Genomic DNA, 23840 nt, shown 5'->3' with positions numbered 1-23840 from the left:
AGAAAATGAAGGAACAATTTTTTCGGCACCCCTCCCTGTACAAAACTGATGATTTTAGGGTGAAGGAATTAATGTTTTTGGCCAATTTTTCGATATTTGTCGGGCGATGGTTGGAACTTTAAAATGATACCTATCTGGTGAAAATCCGTGACCTGTGTCGAAAGTTTTTGCGAGACATACAAACACATATACATATATACATTTTCGCTTTTATACATATAGACTAGCGGGGGGGGGGGGTACCTGGCGTTGCCCAGGTGTTTGGAGGTGTGTGTGGTTTTGGGTAAATCAAAACTCCGGAGGGGGGGGGGTTAAAATAAAAAAAAACTTTTGGTAGGGTAAGTATGAGGATTGAACACAAACCCTCGAGGCAAAGTTGGAAATTAAAGTATGAAAAAAAAAATGTGCGCCGTTAACCATTGGGCCACCGCAAAATACTAATGGAAACACGTTTGAATTTATTTATTTAAGTATTAAAAACAGAATTGACACGTGGCCGCAATAAAAGTTAACTCTGCTGCTTCTATTTGACCTCATTAATGAGGTCAAATAGAAATAGCGGACTTAACTTTTGCTGCGGGACAGCTTTTGGGTTTGTTTACCCAACTTCAGCTGGTTGTTTCCCCAAGATGTTGGGAAGGGGAAAACCAGCTCCCCATTCCCAAAATGTTGGGGAGGGGGAAAACAGCTCCCCATTGTCCAGATTGAATAGCAATTGTCTGATATAAGGAGTTTGGCCCCACATTGATCAAAGCTGATTGCTTTCGGGACGTTTCGGCAAAAGCCGAGAACATGACCCATTTGAATTTAGTTTCACTGTATTTATACAAAAAAGCTGGACAAACAGGGCACAGAGCGAAATAGCGCAAATCTTATAAAAGTCGACATAAATAAATCTAGAGGCGACCCACATTCCCAAATCCTAGATATTATTATCTAGGGGATATATAAACACTTCTAAGCGATAGTAAACCCCCCCCCCTCCCGGGACCGTCGGCGAAAAAAGCCTTTGCGAGACATACATAAAATGATCACATACATTTTGCCTTTTTTATATATATATATATATATATATATATATATATAGATTACATTTTGATTTTTATCAAAAAAAAAAAATTGTTCATCATCGTACAATAAAGACTCCAATCCATACAAGTCAACCCAATTTATAATCACCAATCATCTCATCCGCTGAACTCTCCACTTATCCGATATCAAGATGAAAGTTCCGCAATTCCAGACTGTCCAAGCACTAATCATTTGATAAAGACATTACAGGAAATGATGAAGAGGGTGGGGGCTTTTGAATCTTGCATCCTGGAAGGAAGCCGTCTCAGAATTATAAGTAGATGACCAATAATTGTATTATGGTCACGTGACTGAAAATGACATTCCAATCAAGTAATACCAAAAAAAAAATAAATAAAATTCTGCGGAGACAAAATTTAATCAAAATTAAAATTTTAAATCACACACAAAAAAAAATGTTTTTGCATTCACCGAATAGGTTTTATTTTTATTTTATGGCATATCTACCCTTTTGGGGTCATTAATACTGAAATCCAATCTATGGTCCCTCCCCTTGCCAAACTTTCAAGAAAAACACTCGTCTAGCTGAAACTACTATCAATAATTTCCCCAACATTTTATCTGTGCCTAAACCTAAACGTAGATTTCATGCACAAAGTTTCTTTCTTAAAACTGCACGCCTGTGGAACTGTTCGGTTTGCCTGCTTTCAATTTGACTACAATATGGTCGTCTTCAAGTCCAACATAAACAAGTTCTTGAGAAGCTGTCCTCTTAAGTCATCAAATTTACTAAATTTCCACTACTAACAATTACTACCGTACACTCATCAACCCTTATCCTCGAGTGGCCTCTGTGCCTTGATAAGTGGTGACTCCTATGTGAAAGAAAATCAGTCATTTATATTTCCACATTTATTTAATTCATTATTCAACTGTTTTAACAGTTAAGCTTCATTAGAAAACTCGAGATGGAAGCCTAGAAAGTTGGCTTATTATAAGCAAGCTGGGATGTTCCATTTAGCTTAGAGGAGTAAATCCATATTTTTCTTCATTCTAATTGACTGCCATGAGTGGGTCATCTATTCTATAAATATTGCTTTATTCAAACAAGAATTTTCCTATCAATTCTTTAGGATACTTATGCTGATAAATGTTGATTTGATTCTACAATATTTATGCTATTTGTTTCGACTCATTTATTTGTAAATGTGTATATGTCTATCAGCAAGTGTAGTTTCATAGACAGAACCAATTGATGGGACTGTGACAGAAAGATGATAGGAAGGGACTCTTTGAATCGACAGGAAATGGTGTTTTTTTTTTTACTTGGGTGCTACCATTTATTAAGGCCCAAAGGACACTCGAGAATAAGGGTTAATGAATGTAAGGTGTAAGCCGAGATGGTTAGGTGTCTGGCTTTTTTCGAAATGAAATCGACAGTGGAATAGACCTTTCGTCTGCTTATTGCTCGTTAGATAAGCTTGTTGTGATGCCATCCTTAACAAGTATAAAATACCTACTAGTGAGGCCTCAACTTGGGTTATAGCTGGTCACGATGACCACATCCCTTGTTCGAGACGAAAGTAGGTTTATTCCACTGTCGGATTTTGTTGCAGTTTGCTTGATCTGTGATAGTTAATAAGACTTTCTTGTGTGTGGCGCATTTGCTAAGTTGGTAGAGTGCTTGCCTCGCATGCAAGAGACTCGGTTTTCAAATCCTGAGTTTGGATGTGTCTTACTGATGAGCCCAAATGAGGGCGAAACTTGAGTCTTGGACTTCCAGTTTGTTGGCTTTCATGGCTCTTGTGAGCTGTGACGTTGTCTGGCTGTGGAAATATACATATATATATGAATAGCAAAAAGAGCTTAAAGCTTTAAAAAAAATAAATAAATAAATAAAAATGCTAAGGTCGTGGACAAAAATAAATAAATAACAATTGTTTGGACCAAGGCTAACAATTCAGAAAAGAGGTGGGGTATATTAAATCTTAACAATTTGTCCCAAGTGAAAACTAGAAATAAACATTCTGCCAAAAAGTTAATAAAAAACAAAAAATTAGTTTTCTTTGCATAATGGTTTCATGGACAAATATAAAAAAAATATGAAACAAAAAAGCCCCCTTTGTCTGTTGCACAGCAAATCAACCCTATTGTGTTATTTAATGTTAAACCAGTATTGCACAACAATTCATTGTACATGATTAATTGAACACAAGTTTCTATTTTTATGCAGAATTGAGAGAAAATTCCACATTCATACCTTTCCTAAGATTTATATATATGAACTCTCCAGTTGAATCCCAACGTATGACATTCAGGTAATGAAGTTGTCTGATATCCACGTAGATGATTTGTTTATAGTGGTGAGACTACTAACCTCAGTCGGTGCAAATGATTGCCACAAGACAGAGCAGATAGTAGCCCTCGAGTTTTTTTTTTTATATCTATCAGTGTAGCTAGATGTATCATATGTATCCATGCTCAGATTTGAAACCCTACAAATAAATTTGAACTAAATATTCACATTAACATAGTACTCCAAACCTAAATAAGATCTTCTTGCAATCGCTACATATTCTTATCATGATGATAAAACGAATTAGTACATTGTTCGGCTTACGGTTAGCCAGGGCAATGTTTGGCTTTTGGTAGGCAGGGCCAAAAAATGGAAAAAAAAAAAAACAAGTTTGTTTTTTTTAAGAGTTAAAATCCATTATTCTTGAGCAATTTTTTTTCCAAAAAGTAAAAGCTTGAAGTTTATCATATGAAAAGCAGAATACAAATTTTTTTCTATTTTTAATAAAATTTTCAATTAAAAAAAAAAAATTCACTGCGATTTTTGTCTCGATGGGTAACATAGGTGTATCAGAATTTTGGGGGAACAAAACTGCGAATAATTTGGAATTTTTGACACCCCTAACAGAAAACTGCGAATAAAATATGGAAAACCCAAATTTCTCATTTTAAAGTGGGTTGTTTATTTTCTGTATGGAATATACTTCCAAAATAAACTATTAAAGTTCTTTAAAAATTAATAGAAATATTATTTTTTATTTTTTTAAATCAGTGTTTACAAAGTGCCGGCGTGCCTTCATGCAGCCATTTTTTTTTTTACATAATGAAATCAATTGAATTTTACGAGTTAATTTTTTTTCAATTTTTATAATATAAAAATCTATCCAAATTTTTCTATTGATTAAATTTTTACAATATTTTCAGGGTCAATGTGAAATTTTATGCTCTTTCCAATAAACCGAATATATTTTAGACAAACGTTTTTTTTTGTAATTCACCCCCCACCCCTCCAATTTAAAATTTTAATGAATTTACTCACCAAAGTTTTATATGTCACAAATTGAAGATAAAAGATCAATAAATAATATATTGTAAATTAAAAAAAAAAGTGTTTTTTGGAAATTTACCTGTAAAGTTCAAAGTGTAAAACCATTTTTTTTTTTTTAAACCACATTAATTTTTTTTTTTTTAATTGAAAGCCTATGTTCTGCTTATATTGCCCAGTAAGTATTGGACGCTGCAGACAATTTTTTCTATTTCATTCAGTGTTTTCGTTTTCTTAGATATTTAAAATAAAAAATTTCACTCGATAAAGAATTTAAATATAATAAATCAAAAATTTATGTATTTCTTTGCGAAAAGAAAAAAATTCCTCGACTTTTTTTTTTTAAAGGCAAAACTTATAAGTAAAATTTGACTATTTTTAACCTATGTGAAACACATATTTCTTCATGCACAAGGCTAGACATCTAACGCGAATGTGTGGTTTTTACTTCCTTCTGTCCATCTGTAGTTCTAAACAAGAACAAACCGGTACTTCTGGTTTTTCGATAAGAACGTAAAAATGCTTGTATAATAGCGCCTTTTTCTAATAGTCGTTTAAAAAATTCTTTTATTTAAAAAATAAATGGAATTTAAAATATAAATATGGATAAATTCTGAACAATGAAGAATGGAACTACACATTCAATAGTATTTTTTATAGGTAAGTAATTTTTTGGAATTTATATCGATTTTTTATAATCGAAGTAAGTAAAATTTCGCTGATTTTCTTCAAATCTTTTTAAAGAAAACTGATTTAAAAAACATATTGCATAATTTGCTATTAAACCGGTTATCTTTTTAAAATTTGGTCTTTGCTCCTTTAATTGAAAAAAAATTAGGGTTTGAATTACATTTTTCAAGTAGTTATAAGCTTGTAACGATAGGAGGTCGAATTATTCAATTTTTTTCCCCGCTTCTTAAGATCGATTTCTGACACTGCTAGGGTAACATGTCTAAATATTTTTTTAAAAGGTTTTTGAATCAATATTTTAAATTTTTGTCAAAAGATTTAGGATGGTTTGTGGCACTATTTCCTTGTGCCACTGTTTCTAACACACTCTGCAGCATGGACGGGTGGTAAATTGTCCATGAGCGTAGAGATACAAAGAAACCCCTTCCCATAATCCCCTTGCTATCTTTCTGTCTCTTTCCTGCACGACCACCATGATGTGAGGACGCATATTTTGTCTCTCCGTAAATGGGAGGGGGAGACCCCCTCCCTCAACACTAGTTAGGGTAGGCTAGTTAGCTTCGAAAAGTCTATTATCCAGTTTCAATTGTAAAAATTAATTGTAAATTGTTTTTTTTTGTAATATATATTGTATCTCTAATGTAAAATAAAATAGTTAGTTATACCTTTGTATATTACAATTGTGTCGCGTGTCGTTTTTCTTGTGTCTGCCATGAATTCCTTCATAAATGTCTTAAGTCGAAAGGCGGCCCTGAGGACAGGGAGATGAAGATTCCCACCAGAATGCCACCAGGGTGAAGAGATCATCTTGAGAAAAGAAAGGAGCCACACCCAAAACCAACATCTCAGGTATGATTTTCTTCTTACTACACAGACCCTAATGACTGGCCCATCTTCATGTCTTCATGAGACCGCTTTAAGACATTTACTATAACACGTCTGTCGGTCACACCCCAGTGACCGGCTGATCGTGGTATAAATGGTTGCCTTAAGACGCAGGATTGACCCTGGTTAATTACCAGACGGATCTCGTCGCATCTGTGTCGCAGTATAAATTACGCACTATGACCAAGACATATTGTTTCCCAGCATGGAAATAATTTCGACTCTTAAACCCACGGCACAACCAAAAATAACGACCACTAGACGAATCGAATAAAAAAAAATGGTCCACGGTCTTTAAAAACGGAAAAAACTATTTCTGGCAAAATTTAAAAAAAATGGCAGACCAGTACACACGCGCACAAAAAAAAAAAAAAAAAAACGCACTCAAAAAGGAAAATTCAGAACCTGAACAAAAAATTGTCTTGCACCTACAAAAAAAAAAACAGTTTACAAAGGATCGATTAAAAAAAAAAGAGTATTGAAAGTAACCCTTCGAAAAAAAAGTAAGAAATGTGTCCCACACACACAAAAAAAAAAAAAAAAAACAGAGACGAGAAAAAAGTGTCTCTAGAATATGCAATATCTCTTTCTCTCTCACGCTTTCTCTCTTTCTGTCTCTCTCCGGATATATATCGATATGTGTGTATATCTATGCATCTTGTTATTACATGAAAAAAAAAAAAAGAAAAAAATCCTTCAAACACGAAGCTCGAAAAATAAATTTTAAAAAAAAAAAAAAAGGAAAGAAAATAAAGGATACCTAACATTTTTTATCTGATCTTTATTTCAGGTTTATAAAGATATAGGACTTTTTAAAAAATTGCTTTTGACTTTGCAAGTGTTAGATTTAGATTTGAAAAAAATAGAACTTTTACATTACATTTTATTCCATGAACAGTTGATGTGTTTTTTTTTCGGGTTAGATTAGCAGTTAATGCCGAAACATATGTGGTTTTTTTGATTTGATTATGTTTTTTTTTATTAATTTTGATTTGTCTGTTTAAAAAAAAGGAAAGAAAAAATGGATTGCTAAAAATGTGGATTACATAATGTGAACGTTTTTTTTTGTGTGAGAATGCCTTTAACAAAATTGTTCAAAATAAGATTGTTTTTCTATTTAGTTAATTGTTTTAAACTCGTAGAAATGTTTAATGTCTACCTGTCACTCATTTGTTTGAAACAATGGCCGCACATAGGAAGGAAGCGAAGATGACCTCGTCATGGTGTTTGTGAGGGTGTTGAGGGATGGGTGGTGGAACAATGCGACCTGCCTCTGTTTCTCTTCCTCTCTTTCACCACCTCTCGTGTTGTCTACCATTCTTTCACCCTCTGCAAGCTTTTTTTGGGGACGAGAGAGTGACTTTTAAAATCGAAGAGTTTTTTTTGTGAGATTACGTAATAGTGTTATGGGGGTGGTAGGGTGTGTAATGGCATCGCTCTGTCTCTATCCCCTTCTTTCCCCCTCATTCTCTCTCTCTACTCTTGTGTTTTAATGATTGTATAGCTAAACCCCCATGGCTGATTGCAGGAGGGCATATAATAACGAATTAACTTGGAGTTTTTTAAATTTTTCTACCAAGTTTAAAGAACAAAATTATTTATGCTTCGTTAAATTACATTAAATGATGTCTTCAATTGGTTTTTATTAAAAATAAAAACTGAGACGATTATTCAAACAGCACTTAAAGTACTTTTTTTGAAGTCTTCGAGTGTTTGGAAAAGCCAACTGTTACATGATTACGTTAATTTTTTAAGAGTTCTCTGAGATGTTCATAGTTTTTCTTAAAGAAAAATTACGCTATTACATTTCGAATATTCTCTGAATTTTTAATAATTTCTAAGGAAATATTGTTTGACTAACGAAAGAGATTTTCCTGAACTCTAGATGATTTTAAGGAAGAATTATTCGAGCAAATTCTTTAATTGAAGGTTTATTTGAAATTGGACCGTATGATAGGGGTCCCTGAAATATTGACTGAGGAGTATATACGTAAAATTGAATTAATTATTAAGAAAAAAAAAAAGATTTCCTCAGTCTAGAAAGATCTCTCTTTAATTGAAACTTTAATTTTTTCGAGCTGTTAACTATACAGAACTGGTCGTTAACTAATGTGACTCCCAGGTGTGGCGGGAGTTTATTAGTTCGAAATAATCCTTGTGAGTGAGTTTAGGAAAAGAATTGCTTTTAAATGATAAAATAATTACTTGGAAAATAAAGTTAATTAACATGAAAAGTTTCTGAATTCGAAATGACCTGGATAATGGTCTAAAAGAAGAAATGATTTTTAAGAATCAATTAAATAACTGTAAATGTACACTGAATTTTAAAAATAATAATTACGAAATGAAAAATTTGGGATGTTTCTGAATCTCATTGTGAAGGGTGAATTGATTCAAAATGAATTTTCTATGATCTTTTCGGAAGATTAATTTTAATAATGAACCAAATGTTTGGAATAATTTTTGAATTGTATTACGAAAAATGGGTCTATTCGAAGTTTATGACCTTTTGAGAAGATTGGTTTTTATAATAATAAATGACTTACTTTGGAAAGAAGTTAACTAACATAAATTGATTTTAACGATGAACCAAAATACTTGAAATAATTTTTAAATTTTGGAATTAAATTTTAATGATCTTTTGTAAATCAAGTTTTGAAAAAATACATATACTTTTTAAATGTACCCTGAAATTTGGGAAAAAGTTAATTATGAATGTAATGACTGAAATGCGTTTGCATTGTGTAAACAAATTCTAATTGTGACCGAGGTGCTCTGAAATGATTTTTTAAAAATGTTTTCTTTTTAAGAAAAAAAATTGTTAACACCCTATTTCATTGATTTAATGTATACCAGGTTTCTGAATTGTTTATTTTTGGAAATTTTTTCCCCCCTAATTGAGTATTCTAACTCATGAAGGCTGAGTGCCCTTCTTAATTAATTCTTTATATAATTAATAAATATTCCGTGGTGGATAGTTTTTATTGGTCGCTCGGCGGCAGACTCCTTGCTCTAACAGAATTAATTGGATTAGAACCTCTGAAGACCAAGGTTTTACTAAATCCATATAGGTCGGCGTGATGAGGTCACGTAACCCCGACTTATTAAAAAAATATTATACTGGTTGCTTAAAAAAGTGTAAATCCAGTTACTCCATTGCCTCGATGGAGGGCGAGGATGATTACCCTCTCTGGTATTTGAAGCAGTATACCAGTCTACCAGGAGCCTGGTGGAAAAAGATAACTTGCTTCACTGAAAATACATTATACTGGTTGCTGAAGAGAGCGTAAGTCCAGTAACTGAAGTAATAACTTGGAATACATATAGGTCGGCGTGATGAGGTCACGTAACTCCGACTTGGTTAAAATACATTATACTGGTTGCTGAAGGGAGCGTAAATCCAGTTACGGAAATAATGTTATGCAGACTAAATTAAAAAACGTATAGGTCGGCGTGATAAACTCACGTACAATCCGACTTAGTGAAATACGTATAGGTCGGCGTGATAAACTCACGTAGAATCCGGCTTAGTGAAATACGTATAGGTCGGCGTGATAAACTCACGTACAATCCGGCTTAGTGAAATACGTATAGGTCGGCGTGAATAAACTCACGTACAATCCGGCTTAGTGAAATACGTATGGGTCGGCGTGATAAACTCACGTAGAATCCGGCTTAGTGAAATACGTATAGGTCGGCGTGATAAACTCACGTAAAATCCGGCTTAGTGAAATACGTATAGGTCGGCGTGATAAACTCACGTACAATCCGGCTTAGTGAAATACGTATAGGTCGGCGTGAATAAACTCACGTACAATCCGGCTTAGTGAAATACGTATGGGTCGGCGTGATAAACTCACGTAGAATCCGGCTTAGTGAAATACGTATAGGTCGGCGTGATAAACTCACGTAAAATCCGGCTTTGTTAAAAAAATATTATACTGGTTGCTTAAGAAAGTGTAAATCCAGTAACTGAAATCGTGATGCCATTGCCTCGATGGAGGGCGAGGATGATTACCCTCTCTGGTATTTGAAGCAGTATACCAGCCTACCAGGAGCCTGGTGGAAAAGATAACTTGCTTCACTGAGTTCCTGATGGAACGTAGAGCATGGAGACATTGATTGCTGACGGCCGGTTGACGCACCATTCACGGAAAATTAGGGACTTCTGAAATTTATGAATGCTCATAAATTTCGGATAGCATAGGGAGGGATGTGGCACTATTTCCTTGTGCCACTGTTTCTAACACACTCTGCAGCATGGACGGGTGGTAAATTGTCCATGAGCGTAGAGATACAAAGAAACCCCTTCCCATAATCCCCTTGCTATCTTTCTGTCTCTTTCCTGCACGACCACCATGATGTGAGGACGCATATTTTGTCTCTCCGTAAATGGGAGGGGGAGACCCCCTCCCTCAACACTAGTTAGGGTAGGCTAGTTAGCTTCGAAAAGTCTATTATCCAGTTTCAATTGTAAAAATTAATTGTAAATTGTTTTTTTTTGTAATATATATTGTATCTCTAATGTAAAATAAAATAGTTAGTTATACCTTTGTATATTACAATTGTGTCGCGTGTCGTTTTTCTTGTGTCTGCCATGAATTCCTTCATAAATGTCTTAAGTCGAAAGGCGGCCCTGAGGACAGGGAGATGAAGATTCCCACCAGAATGCCACCAGGGTGAAGAGATCATCTTGAGAAAAGAAAGGAGCCACACCCAAAACCAACATCTCAGGTATGATTTTCTTCTTACTACACAGACCCTAATGACTGGCCCATCTTCATGTCTTCATGAGACCGCTTTAAGACATTTACTATAACACGTCTGTCGGTCACACCCCAGTGACCGGCTGATAGTGGTATAGGTTTGCTATAGGAATATGCAAAAATATAAGTACCTGAATTTCAAATAATTCCACCTTTTATCTTAATATATAGATATCGCGTGACAAACTTAAAAATCTAAGATGTAACGTTACTTTTAAAGAAACTACGGTAGATTTTACAAGATTTAGTCTTAACGTTTGTTTTGACGATTAAGTGAAGAATAAGGATTTAATGTTTTTCATAAACGATATATATATATATATATATATATATATATATATATATATATATAACTACTTCATTTACTCACATAAAATTAATATACGAAGTATAGATTTATGCGTATAAGCCTGACGAATCCTATAGTGGATGAAACACCGAATATTCAGTGTAGCTTAATGGGTGACTATTTGGGGAATGTTAGGTGCCGTATGTGTTTGAGACAACACCTGCATCTAGTATCACGCTTGGTCATCTTGATCCTGTTTTGCCACCAAGTGTTTTTGGACGATAGACTGTGGTAGATGCAAGTTTGCATACATTAAACAAAGTCAAACGCAAGTCATAACATCATCAGAAAGTTGACAAACCAGTGATGTTCCTATTTACTTGCCTTCCCAGAAGGGCAGAGTTAGACACAAGATCAGTTTTAAATGTGGGTAAAATCAGGATCCCCAAAATGGGGCACTCTGGATGAGAACAAACATAAAAATTGCCCCGGTCTAGAAAGATTTCTCCTTGATTGAGCAAGGAAAACATAGGTTAAGTGTAACATCAAAACAGATAGTACACTCTGATCTTAGCCCCAAAACCAGTGATATTTGTGGTCTTCAACAACGATGGATGATATAAGTGATCCCTTCTTCATTTGTGGTCAGTCCTACCCTTAAAATATCTTTTTAATGTAACCAAACACACAAATACCCCTTTTTAAATAATTAAATTATAATTCTAAACGCCATTATATATATATATACATACACACACACTAAACAACTATCTTTTCATTCCCACCCACACTAGTAATACAAAAATTTGTGACACTCTTAATAGACTTGGTATTCTTTCAATACAAACTTCTCCAACAATAAAACAGACATTAAAAACTACCAAGCACTCTCCCAAAACCCTCACATCAAACGCCAGCATATATTCTATCCTTGTAACAATTGCCAACAAGCATACATAGGCGAGACACAGCATAAATTGAAACTAAAACTTTACGAACACAGAAGAGATATAAGGAATGGTAACGCCCTAAATGCACTCTTTTGCCATTGTACAGAACACGGTCATTCATTTAATTTTGATCATGTGAAAATTATAAAATTCGTGGTAGATAGAGCCAAAAGAAGACTTTTAGAGTCAGCACTGATATCAAATACTAATACCAGCACACAAAGAAAGGGATTCTACAATTTAGCCCCTACTATAGGTAATATAATAATCAAAGAACAAAATATAGACAGATCCTGGGTAATTCAGTCTATTGTCCTAAACCGTCTTTCCTTAATTAATTTAAACAAAATGAATACGATTTAAAAAAAAAAAAAAAAGCCTGTACATATATATATTTAAATAATGTTTTCTAAAAGTGTATATATATATATATATATATATATATATATATATATATATATATACACGCACATTAAATAATCCAACCTTCCCACACACATTTATAGTTCCTGCCCGATATGGGTAGGATTTTAATATTTCCTTTTCACCCACGTGTGGTCTATGATCGTTTTTCTTCTGCATTTTTCCTTGTAATATTCTGAGGATGTCCCCTACAATAGGAACGAAACGTTGATCACCATTTTATAAATTCTTTCGGTTTTTCTTTTCTCAAAACAACATATATATAATTTCAGAATAACCGACTCCCCCCACCTCGAAAGCCGTTCTTAACATGGGGAGGTTGGAAGAGTTTATTCTACGCTGTGGCACGTAGTAATTAGTTCTTTCCGGAAGTAACCATTATCTAGTTTAATTGTTTTGTTATTTATTTCACGCTTCAGTCATAGTTTAAAATACTGAGTTCTCCTTCTGATTTGGACGACAGGTGCCCGAAAAAAAAAAATTAAAAAAAAAAGGCGTCTTGATTTTCGGCGATAAACTGTAGGAGTACCAAACTTTAAAGCAATTTCAGTAAGTAAAAATAAACAAATCGGTTGCAAATTAAATAGGTTTGGTGACACTCGTTTTAATTTTCGCTTATCTATGAGACATAGAAGTTAAAGGTCGGATTTTCTCACTTTTTTTTTTTCATTTTTCTTAAACTTTTTCTTCTAGGGGATGGGACATCCAACCAGATGTCTGACATTTACCCCTATTTTAGTGAGTCCAACCAAGAGATCTTTTCAGGATTCTAGCCGTCCCTTTCAGTGCAATCGTTTGTATTTCACTTGCACTTGGTTCACCGGGTATCTGATTGGATTTTTATATGTTAGAGAAAGATATAGACGTGATCTTATATTGAAAAAGAAAAACTTCAAAACACTTTCAGAATGTTAAAACTAGCAAATTCAAATTAATTGTGTTTGATAATATTTATTGTATATTTTGTTTTGGATTTACAAAGTATAATTCATTGGCAAAAAAATAATTGCTTACTTGTGCGAATAAACTGAAATGCATTCAGGTAGATTTCATTTCGTGATTAAATTATTTGGTAAATGTTACCTTACGCTACAATTGAATCCCGACCACTATTTTTTTAGGAGTATTCGAGGTCGCTGACAACGAATATTAGAATCGAACTCGTTGCAAATTTACCGTTTGCATGGTATGAACCTCTGAACCATGGGACTATTTTACGATATTTCACCGCCGTCGGCAGTGTTTTTTCTTACATGATACGTTCGCGTGCAAACGGGCGTAGTGAAGTGACTTCACATCGTGCAGGAATTTTTAAGCGGCCATTTGAAATAAGAAAGTTTCAATAAAAATAAATAAATAAATATGTGGTTCTTTTTGTTTTTTTGTGTCTTACGTAGTTTTTAATGCTTTTTTTAATTGATCTAAAAAATAAAGTTTTCACGAGCGGTTTACAAACACATTTTTAATTCTTTCGTTCTGGGGGGGTAGGATTGTAGTTTAACAGGTGCTTCTGCAGTTTAATTAACCGTTTTTCCGTAAATAACGCGCCGACAATTACCGAGTAGAATACCGTTTGACATTTCACAAAAATTCTGTTTATATTGGTGAGGGGTACAGGGGGTCATGCATTCATGCAATGCAAACGGTAAATTTGCGACGGGTTTGATTATCAGATTCGTTGTCAGCGACCTCGAATACCCCTAAAAAAACAAATTAGAGTCGTCGGGGTTCAGAGCATGAGGTAACATTTACTAATTATTTTTTAATGGGATTTTCTAAAGTTCTTTTTTATTCTATTAAATTTTTTATTTCAATAATAATCGATGAATAGTAAATTTTTAAAAAATCATGTGTAAGTCACGTAGAGGCGAGAAACGTACACAATTTAATTAACGCAAGGTCAAGGATTATTAGTTAAATAATAAAAACAATTTTTTTTTTAGGTTGAGAAAAAAAATGTTAATTTAATGTCATAAAAAATGGATATTCAATCATTTTGGAGACGGAACTTTTTAAGAAATTGAGAATTTGGAAGAAAGAATGGAATTAGATTTAATTCTTTTATTTCTGGCATTTTTTTTTATTGTGATAAAAAGAGAATGATTTATGAATAGGAAATGTTATTTTGCGATCAGGGAATTATTGGATTTGAAAAGCGTACGAGGAGACACAAGGGAAATATAAAATAAAAATAATCAAAAAATACCTTGGAGGTCGGGTAGACAGATGGTTTGCCTTTTTACCAAGGGTGTGCGTGTGTTCGTTTTGTTTTGTTTTGTTTTGTTTATGTATGTGTTTACGTGTGTGTGCGCGTGGAGCTGTTCGTGTGTGTGAATAAAATCAACTTTAATATATTTTATTTCTCAGTTCATGAAAAATACAAAAACAAGATAAAAAAGGATTTAAAAAAATAAATTGGTTTTAACTCGTTTGGATATTGACATAAAAACTTAAAATTTTGACACAAAGAACTGAATTGTACAAAGTCGTTCTAAAAATGATTATGATGAAATAAAATGTTCTGGCTTTAAAAATACGAGCAGTTATACAGAATAAGAATCGTTATTTTTTAGATGCTCATCTTATGAAGATTTAAAAATTAAAAAAAAAAAAACTATTCTGTACTTTCACATTACAATAAAGAAAACATTCTGTACCTATTTACTATGCCTCCCCACGGGACAGAGTTAGACACCAGGGTCGTTTTTTAACGTGGAGAAAAGGTACAAAAATTTAAAAAAAATGTCTCAGTCGTGAAGGACTGAAAAAAAAACAACTGCTTCTGCAGTTTACCAAAGACTTTTTTTCATTGGTGATAATCGGGTTTTACAATGAATTTATATCAAGTCAAAGGATCACACACAGACAAAATGCATTGTGATGTCGTGAGATTCCCGCACCCTCAATTATCTGCATCATTCTATTTCTCTAATTTTATTAAATTATTTCGACTTTCTTCAACCCATTTTAAAATATATGAATATGGATATGCAATCAAGACATTATTCGCGTGTATTATTTAAATAGAAACATCCTTCCATTTCGCTCCATTCTATGTCAATTTTTTTTTATTGCATTTTTACCCCCGACAAGGCATAGTGTCACTTTGATGTAGGTGGCTACTACTTGGGCATAATTGCAGGGAGTTGAGGAGCAAGATGTCTGTTTGCATTACACTTGAACTTCTGCATGTCAGTACAGTCGGGGAAGCAGGAACCCGGAAGGGAATTCCAAAGTCTAGCAGTTCTGGGAAAAAAACTATTAAAGTGGAAGGCTTTCTGGCATTTGAGGTTCTTTACTGTATAGGGGTGGGACTTTGCTGCTTGTCGAGTTTGTCAAAGGCTTGTAGTTCGTCGGAGCATCTACCATTAAAATACTTGTAAAACAGGCAGAGGGATGCAACATTTCGTCGATGAGAGAGGCTAAAACCTAGTAGACAGTTCGGGACCTATTATATTGGTGACTCTTTTGAACCCTGTCCAGGAACGAGAAACTAATAGCAGTTACACGAGCACAAATGTGGTAACAATACTCCATACATGGGCGAATGGTGGCCTTGTGAAGATACAGGATACTTTCAGGTGTAAATAACTTCCTAGCACGATAGAGAGAGCCCACCTTCCTCGTAACAGCCGCGGTAATGCTCTCGATGTTCCAACTCATGTTCCCTGCGAACGTTGAATCGAAGTATTTTCAGGTAATGTATCAATGATACATTGTATCATTAGCCATAGCAATTGGTGGTAGAGAAGGTTTCTTGTAATTATTAAAGGAAACGAGCTTAATATTTGCAGCATTAAATGTCACCATCCATTTTTGTCACCATTCAACTATAGACTGGGGGTCTTTCTATAGTGTTTCCATTGCCGTGAATACATATTTGTTTCCCCACGTACCTGCTATAGAGCGTGGTGTCATCAGCAAATATACCCATCTCAAACTATTTTATCAGGAGGTCGTTTATGAATAATAAAGGTTCAAGGATCGACCCTTGAGGTGCATCCATAATGTCAAGTATTTGTTCAATGATACCCTATTATTCTGAGAAGACCATCATACCATACCCTGTCAAAAACCTTAGATATATCTAGAGCTACTGTCCTCTCTTCCCTTGTCTTATCCAATGCATGGTATATACGTTCAGAGATTATAGTCAGGATATCTGTAGTAGAACAGGCTAGCCTAAATCTATATTGATGGTCGGACAGAAGTTTAGCAGATGTAAGGTGGTGGACTAGAGTTTGATTAATTATGAACTCAAATATCTTAGCGCAGAGAGGGAGGAGGCTAATGGGGCAATAATTTAATGGGTCAGTTCTTTACCCAGAATTCTTGTAAACTGTTTTTTTTTTTTTTTTTTTTTTTTTTTTTGTACCACCGAAGAAGCAGTTTTCCGGCAGTCAGGAAAGCAAGATTCGTTACGGCATTTGTTTAAAGAGTTTGGAGAGAACTGGAGCAACCTTGGCAGAATATTTATTTATTTTTTAAATAGTACAGCCGGGATGAGATCAGTTCCATATGCTTTTGAGGTAATTCGGAATCTTAACTCATTGTTCCAAGGGAGATAACTTACTAAAGTAGTTACATTTTTTTTTCATAAAATTACTCAATTGCTTGTTTAAAAAAATTACAATATCGTCGCATTTTACATTTTTTTTTTATTAATATTATAAAACTGTTTTACATTAAATAAACTTGTAAAAAAAAATAATTTTCATTACAATTCTTAGTCAAATAGAGTTCCTTGCCTTAGAACAAGGAGTTAAAATTCCGAATTGCTCCTATCATAATATTTTTTGCCATTCTATCAATCTTTCCACCTCATTATCCCTAAAGTGGTTTTTAACCTTGATAAGCGGTGAAATTCATTTGACATAAAAATGTTTTCGATTAAATAAATCGTTGCAATCATGAAAACAAATTTATCGATCGAAACACCTGCGTGAGAATGTTACACCTGTTCAAGAAATAACATTTAACGTCTCTGGCATATTTCACAAACAATTGGATATATTACGGCACTAATTAATCGAGGTGGCTCTAGGATAAACCTGATTGCAAGAAGAAAATTGTTTGCCCCCCCCCCCCTCATGAAGAACTAAAAAAATGAATAAAATGGTAAAAACTCAAATGCCAACAAATTCTAAAAGAAAAGCGTTTGGTTAGGGTTAGGTTAGAAGTAAGATATGGTTAGGTTAGAAGTAAGATATGGTTAGGTTTATAAAAAGTAAAATTGAAAAAATATTCCTAAAAAATAAATTTGTACGTCAACAGCTTCAGTTATCCCCCCCCCTCTCGCCGACACAAAAACGAGATTAAACTTTTTTATGCGTCGGTAAATACCCTTCTAAAATCTGTCGAGAAAAAAAAAGGAAAAAAACAAAAATAAAAATGAAAAGAAATAGTAAAAGGATGGAAGAAAAAAAAAAGAAAGGAAAATGAAAAGAAAATGAAAAGAAAAATGAAAAAAAAATGAAAAAAAAAAACCCCAAAAAATGAAAAAACAAAAAAAAGGAAAAAATAAACAAAAAGAGAAATGAAAAAAACAAAGAGAAATAAAAAAAAACAAAGAGAAATGAAAAAAACAAAGAAAAATGAAAAAAACAAAGAAAAATGAAAAAAAAACAAAAAGAAAAATGAAAAAAAAACAAAAAGAAAAATGAAAAAAAAAAAAAGAAAAATGAAAAAAAAACAAAAAGAAAAATGACAAAAAACAAAAAGAAAAATGAAAAAAAAGAAAAAGAAAAAAAAACAAAATGAAAAAAAAAGAAAAATGAAAAAAAACAAGAAAAATGAAAAAAAGAAAAAGAAAAATGAAAAAAAGAAAAAGAAAAATGAAAAGAAAAATGAAAAAAAGAAAAAACAAAGAAAAAACAAAGAAAAAAGAAAAATGAAAAAAGAAAAAATGAAAAAAAGAAAAATGAAAAAAAAAACAAAAAATGAAGAAAAATGAAAAAAAGAAAAATGAAAAGAAAAACCAAAATCGAAAAAAAAAACAAAAAGAAAAAAAAGGATGAAAAAACAAAAAGAAAAATGGAAACAAGAAAAATGGAAAAACAAAACGGAAAAACGAAAAAACAAAAAAATGAAAAAACAAAAAAATGAAAAAACAAAAAGAAAAATGAAAAATTGAAAAAAACAAAGAAAAATTGAAAAAAGAAAAAGAAAAAACAAAAAAACGAAAAGAAAAAACAAAAAGAAAAATGAAAACAAAAAGGAAAAAAGAAAAAGAAAAAAACAAAACGAAAAAGATGAAAAACAAAAGAAAAAGGAAAATCAGAAAAAGGGAAAAAACAGAAAAAGGGAAAAAACAGAAAACGGGAAAAATAGAAAACGGGAAATGAGAAAAAACAGAAAAAGGAAAGAAAGGCAAGAAAGAAAAAAAGGCAAGAAAGAAAAAAAGAAAAAGAAAAAAGAAAAGAAAGAAAAAAGAAAAGAAAGAAAAAAAGAAAAGAAAGAAAAAAAGAAAAGAAAGAAAAAAAGAAAAGAAAGAAAAAAAAGGCTAGAAAGAAAAAGAAAAAAAGGAAAGAAAAAGGCAGGAAAGAAAAAGGCAGGCAAGAAAAAAGGCAAAAATGAAGAAAAGGCAAGAATGAAGAAAAAGCAAGAAAGAAAGAAGAAAAACGCAAGAAAGAGAAAGAAAAAAAGAAAAAAGAAAGATAAAGAAGAAAGAAAGAAAAAGAAAGGAAAAGTAAAAAGGAAAAACGAAAAAAGAAAACGATTGTTTTATAATTTAGTTTCGCATATAAATTTAACATAATGATCCTTAAAGTCGAGGGCATTCTAGTTTTTTTAAGACAGGTAACCAATTTTATCTTTCGTGTAAATCAACGGGAGACAACTTCCGTGCATTTTTTTAATCCTTGGTCGACAGGATACCTTTTTAAATATGTGGTTTTAAGTGAAAGCAGTACTTAATTGCCACGTGGAAAACAGTAATATATCCCAAAATTACGAAAATCCATAGAGTAGAACCGCTTTTGTACTGGTAGAAAAAAAAATATATACCGCTATCGGCTAAAATAAAACGTCCACTTTTACAGTGGTATGTATATCCCCTGCATTCGCAATCTTCAATGTGTTTACATCTATGGAAAATGCAATTTCCCAATTTTCTGTAAAAATACTTTTAACTCAATGAATTTTAGTAATTTTTTGATTTATTACTATTTTCGACATGACAAGTACTGTTGCTTTTGCTTTCAACAAGATTTTAAAAAATCGATCTGTTGACGAACTTAACAACAACCACTCATTTATTTGGGGGGGGGTGTAAAAAGTAACAATGGTTTTTTGGTCAATGTCAAGTTTCTTTCCGCCACAACTCCACCCTCCCCTCCCTCCACCACCCCTAATGTAAACAGAATTTTTGTGAAATATTACACTGCAGAAGCACTTGTTAAGTATACAAGTTAGTTCTATAATGAAAAAAGAACGAAAAACAAAAGTATGTTTTTGTAAAGTTTACATTGTAAACTTACTGACAGCATAATTAGCGTCCTAAATTATGAGATGAAAAAATGAATGAATCTCTTAGTAAAAAAAAAAAAAAAACAGCGCCAGTTTTCGGGGACGCGGAACACGAATATCACAGTTAAATTTGTTATATGATACGAAGAAATTACTGGGTGCCAGAAAGTGGGTGCTCATTTTACGTTAAATTTCCATAGGAAAGTGATTCCTCCTACTTTTTGAAAAAGTAATTTCTTAATACCATGAAAACTACTTATCTGCCTCAAATTTAAATGTGATATTCGGGATTTGTATTACTGTACACATAGATTAGAAAAAGTTGTCAAAAAACAAATATAGAACAAATAAATGTTATCAAAGGCAAGATAAGTTACTTTTCTATCTAACTGGATATGTTTTCAGAGTTTTTATTTAATGTAACATGTTTATTCAGCTCGAAAACCATACAGTGTTTACCGATGTATTGGAAAATTCAAGATGGCGTCTGGCCGTCTGCCTCTCTCTTTAACATGGTAAGTTTGGGAAAAGGTGTTATAAATAAAAACTGGATAAAATACTGTTAAAAACCCGCTCAATATATGTTACCGTGACATAACTTGCATATATTCGGCGAGTTTTTAATATTATTTTGTCTAGTTCTTTTATTTATAACACCTTTTCCCAAACTTACCGTGTTAAAGAGGGAGTGGGGCGCCATCTTGATTTTTCCAATACATCGGTAAACACTGTTTTCGAGCTGAATAAACATGTTACATTTACGAAAAACATATCCAGTTAGGAAGAAAATTAACTTATCTTGCCTTTGATAACATTTATTTGTTATATATTTGTTTTTTTGACAACTTTTTCGAATCTGTGTGCAGTAATACATTAATACAAACCCGAAACTTGACATTGACCGGTACCTTTTTAGGTCCACCTCAACAATTTTCTTTAAAATTACTACTTTTGAAGGTTTTCGAGTATGCTGACTACGAAAATCATATTTAAATTTTGCAGAGACAAGTACTTATCAAGATATAAAAAACTGGTGCTTATATCTCGACAAGTACTTACTTGTCTCTGCAAAATTTAAATGCGATTTTCGTATTCAGCATACTCGAAAATCTCCAAAAGTTGTCCTTTTAAAGAAAATTGTGGAGGTGGACTTAATGAAAAAATTTAACAATAAAAAAAAAAAAGAAAACTCCAAATGCGAGTGACAGATCACCCCCCCCACAAAAAACTCCACCATTAACCCTAAGTCAGAGTGGTAAATAAAATTGGGTACTCATGCAGAGAGTAATCCGTGCTGAAATAATAACGTTATTATTTAAAAAGCCATTCTTAACATCGGAGGGGAGGATGTTTTGTGTACTTTAACCTTACAATTAAAAAAAACACCATAAAACTTTAATTAAACGTGGAAATACGATTTTTAAAAAATAGCGCGGATCACTCTCTGCATTAGCACCTTGGTTATCTGTCCCAAAGAAGCTAAAGTGGCTCGGAACTTTCAATTTATGCATTAAACCGATATAATTTTTTTTTTTTTTTTTTTTCCTTTCGTTTCCACAAGTTTTGGGGGTGTTCACCGCGCCGGCGCGCCGTGTTCACACGTAATCGCCTTTAAAAAATAGTAAAATCTCATTGGGGGAATGGGGGTGGGATTAAACCGAGGTGGTTAATCAACAATAATACAGTCAGTACTACTGACTATTCGGCGACGGCTATTTTTGGTCTGTTCTGTAAATCGCAATTGAAAACATTCAGGGCGGTCCTCTTCTGAGAAGCACCCGATTGTCCATCCGTACAACAAACATTATAGCGCTTTTGTCCATCCGTATAAACAATAAACAAAAATGGGTCAATCGTAAGTCCTTTCTTGTCGCTATCAAAATAAAAATCCTTTTTTCTCTCTCTTTTTTAGAGAAAAAAACGATTTCTACGGAATAAAATATTCAATAAAATTCAAATAAAAATTCATGAATCGATTAAAAAAAATAATTTAAGTCGAGTTGAAAAGAAATGTATTTTTTTTCTATGTGGTAGAGAAACTTTTCACATGTGTTTGTGACGAAGACATTCATTAAACTATTATTCGAATATTTATCGAAATCAAAAATGTAATTTCATAAAATAATGATTTTTTTTTTAAATATATTAAAAAAAAAGAATGAATTATGAAATTCAATCCATCACAATGCATTTCGATTTCTTCGTAAACAAATCAATTTAACTAAATTATTTTATTAATAGTTACAAAAAAATATATTATTTCATAACTTTTCAAAATGTGAATGCAATTTGGAAGCATTTAAACTGTCGAATAGAAAGAGATTTAGGGATTTTATCGTCGAATTCTTATTTAATTGATTGAATGGTTTTTGGAGATTTTTTTTTTTAATACCTAATAATTTTAGAAACACAAATTAAAACATTACCATGACCAAATTAGTTTTACTTTTATAATCATTTCATTGAATTAATGACCAAACAATATAATTAAATAACAAAAACGAAAGTAATACTCCCGGACAACGCCGGAGAGATATAGTTAATAAATAATAAATTTAAGTGTTAATACTTACCTAAAAATGTTGTTAATGGTATCCGTGTTTTAAGAAAATAATTAAATCATATTTTTTAATCCTTTTTCCCAGTTTTTCACATGTTTTTCGGGATTATTAATTTCTTTCTTTTAATGTTTTGTTTAAAAACGAAATGAATGCTTTAGGTCAATTCGTTTGCTAATAATCGACCAATATGAATAACAAACGGACGGATTTAAAAGGATTTTTTTGTTGTTGTTAGTTTATTTTTTCTCGTTTCTTTTAAACCTTGATTCTTAAATTAATACCATTCTCTCCTTTTATTTTTTAACGTAAGGTGAAAGATGTTTTCTTTGCCATCCGTTTTTTGCTTTAAAATATTTTGAAAAGAGACGGACGGTGTAAGTAGTAATTATTTTTTTCCCCCGTTTTGGTTTCTTTTTAAAAGACAATAATAGAAAAAAAATAGTAAAATTTGGACAGAATCAACTAACATACATGGCGTACGTGTGTATGCAATGACGTCCAGTCATGCTAGTCGAGACTTTATATACGGCTGCTGCTGCTACTTTGCTTGGAAGAAAACAACATGGCGGACGGGTCACGTGCTTGCTGGGAAAAAGAAGAGCTATTATAAAGATGCGTATCGAATGAAAAGGGTAAAAGACGGAGAATTTTTAGAGATGCACATTTTCAAAAAAAAAAAAAAAAAGAAAGAAAGAAAGAGAAAGATGTCCATAATAGTTGTGGACGATGTCGATAAAAACACAAACGGGAATAACTATGATTCATGGTTATTGAAAAGGGGGATAAAAAATAGATTTACAAGAAGACATGTCCCAGCCTCCAGGTGTAAAATATATCCTCACAAAGGAACAGGATAAGGCGGGTGTCTGTGTAAATTACACTAACGAGAAATAAATATTAGTTCTGAGTTCATATGTAGACGTTTCCTTTGTATTTTCTTTTTTATATGCGATTGATTGATTAGGATCAAAGTGTAACATTTTTCTTTTCTATCTTCGTTTGGTAAAAAAGAGATTCTTCTGCAACGAAACAATTTCATTTTTACTCTAACCCAGAGTTCAATGGTGTTACCAGATTAGGATGTCTGTAGATATCGGTTTTCTGACTTAAAATGCACCAAATATTGATGTAATTGTTTTATTTTTTTTAATTTGCAAAACTCAATCATGTTCTGCAAAGTTAAAAACAAAAAAATTTTCCAAACTAAGACAAACACCATGAATAAATATTTGAAAACATAAAGAAGTTGAACCATAAAACCTTTTTTCCAAAGTAATTGGATTCAAACATTAAATAACCAGAAAAGAGTTGATATGTCATAAAACAAAACAACCAAACCAGTATAGAGCTCACCTTTTGGCGGTGATAGATTTTCTCCACATGAAAAAAACAACGTTGTATCAAAATCTGCCCTTTGTGAAAAGAAACTCCCACCAA

General features: G+C 32.6%; 1 protein-coding gene and 1 long non-coding RNA gene across 3 annotated transcripts in view; one reads left to right on the top strand and one right to left on the bottom strand.

Annotated features, from left to right (window-relative positions):
• LOC145292217 (DCN1-like protein 3) overlaps nt 1-23029 on the bottom strand; it is a 315593-nt gene extending 292564 nt beyond the window's left edge. Inside the window, exon 1 of one of the 2 annotated variants that reach the window (XM_080138536.1) lies at nt 22416-23029. The gene's annotated coding sequence lies outside the window, so the exon portion shown is untranslated. The remainder of the gene's footprint in view (nt 1-22415) is intronic. The other variant, XM_080138537.1, reaches the window with a different exon arrangement.
• LOC145292216 (uncharacterized) lies at nt 5392-10512 on the top strand. The gene is made up of 2 exons (XR_013869568.1): nt 5392-9394; nt 9444-10512. It is a non-coding gene; the product is annotated as an uncharacterized LOC145292216 (long non-coding RNA).
• Nucleotides 23030-23840: the final 811 nt, after the last annotated feature.

Source organism: Euprymna scolopes, chromosome 13, assembly GCF_053919585.1.
Source record: "Euprymna scolopes isolate OS-2025 chromosome 13, ASM5391958v1, whole genome shotgun sequence".
NCBI lineage: Eukaryota > Metazoa > Mollusca > Cephalopoda > Sepiida > Sepiolidae > Euprymna > Euprymna scolopes.
The sequence above is the reverse complement of the archived record's forward strand: the minus strand, read 5'-3'. Positions and strand labels throughout refer to the sequence as shown.